Source organism: Nuphar pumila, chromosome 3 (assembly GCF_984573655.1).
Source record: "Nuphar pumila chromosome 3, dmNupPumi1.hap1.1, whole genome shotgun sequence".
Lineage (NCBI taxonomy): Eukaryota > Viridiplantae > Streptophyta > Magnoliopsida > Nymphaeales > Nymphaeaceae > Nuphar > Nuphar pumila.
In genome coordinates this window covers 55,788,096-55,789,874 of record NC_143251.1, presented here as the reverse complement: position 1 = coordinate 55,789,874, position 1,779 = coordinate 55,788,096, and positions in this window count along the sequence as shown.

Below are 1,779 nucleotides of genomic sequence, written 5' to 3'. Positions count from 1 at the left end.
CCCAGGTATCAAACTCTTGATGTCCTTCAACTTGAATGCCTTAAGGCGACCCACTTATCTAGATGTGCAAGGCTCTTATGAGAAAAAAAATGTTCTACCAAAGTAAAGGAAAATATCTTTTTTCTCTACGATAAGGTTAAGAAAAAATTATTTAACCTAGAAAGGCACGCTCGACCTTTCAAAATTTACAAATATCTCCCTGAGTCAAGAAACTAATTCTTAAGGACATGCCTCAACTAACTCAGTTGCTTTTGCTATGGTCAAACTCTCTAATGTCTTTCTTTGTCTCTATTTAACAATGGTGTTTGAATCTTCTACATTTTATAGGTGACAGTTCTTGCAACAACAGAATATAGTACAAAAAGCTGTGTTTGATTAGGCTTTTAGTTGATGATCTCAATCATTTAAGCACACACACTTAACACGCTTTTTGTTGGATTAAGGTTAAAAAATGATGGGCTCATTAAGATTAATTTATGTTATTTAATTATAAGATTTAATATTATTTATTGGTTGCATGTAACCTTCTTTGCATGAGTTATTAATGGGGTTACAGAATAATAAAGGGCATTATCTCCATGATAATGATAGAGTTAATCTCAATTCTCCATAGATGCCTATATACAGGGGCGTAGCTAGGACTCATGTGAGGGGGGGGGGGGGCAAACAGAGGTGTAGCAAAAAAAAAAATGGTGTGATAGTCTAGTGTTCGGGGGCAGCACCCCCGAAATTTTTTTTTTTTGAGATAAAATAAAAAATGGCCATAATTATTAATAAAAATCTATTTCATATGGACAAATCAAACTATTTGCTGCAGACAGGGCTGGGCTAGGACTGGGCAACAAAAATGGATAAAAATCTATTTCATATGGAATCAGGGCTGAGCTAGGACTGGGCTTTTAATTTTTTATTTTAATTTTTTTTTAACTGGACTGGGAGGCAGGAATGGGCTACAACCTAGTTTTGCCCCCCCCCCCCCCCCCCAAGCTTCGCCTATGCCTATATAAAGGTCCATGGTCATGGCAAGAATGAATGTGAATGAGGTATAAGCATATAGGATGTGTGCCTCACAGGGTTGGAGGTTTAACCCCTCCTAGTATATATATGCCTCATTTGATTTGGTGATCACATCCAAACCAAGTTTTAGAACTTACGGAATAGTGGTATCAGAGCCTCAATGACAACCACCACCAGAAATAAAAAAATCAGAGTCGACGTGTACGTGTGTAGCAGGGATTCAACCACCACCATAAACAAAAAAAAGAAAAATTTAGAGAAAAAAAGATTAGCAGTTTTTTTGCTCTTTTTTGTTTTTTTGTTTGGGCAAATAGATACCAGAGACTGTAACTGACTTCTCAAGGTACAAAAAAATAAAATAAAATAACAAAAAAAAAACACTTACCCATTTTTTTTGTGATTGTTGACTAGCTGAGTCCTTCACTAGAAGGTGTTGTAAATGTGTTCAGCGACACGAAACCCACCCATTTTTTGTTTGCCCAAAAACCCTCACATATGAGGGAGGAAGAACAAATGAGGACTGTCACATTTTGGCGAGTTCGAGGAGGCTAACACCCCCCGTACTGTAGTCATCATCCGAAAATACCCTCTCACCAAAAAAATCTCCTTTCCTCATTATTTTCCACCTGAGATTCAACAGAGGTAGTTCAGTCACCCATGTCGAGGTGCAATAACTCCATCCTCTTCATTTTCGATCGTGTGTCATCATCGCCTGTCGTTCCCAATAGTTCTCATTGCCGAAAGTGGGTGATCACCAGAAAA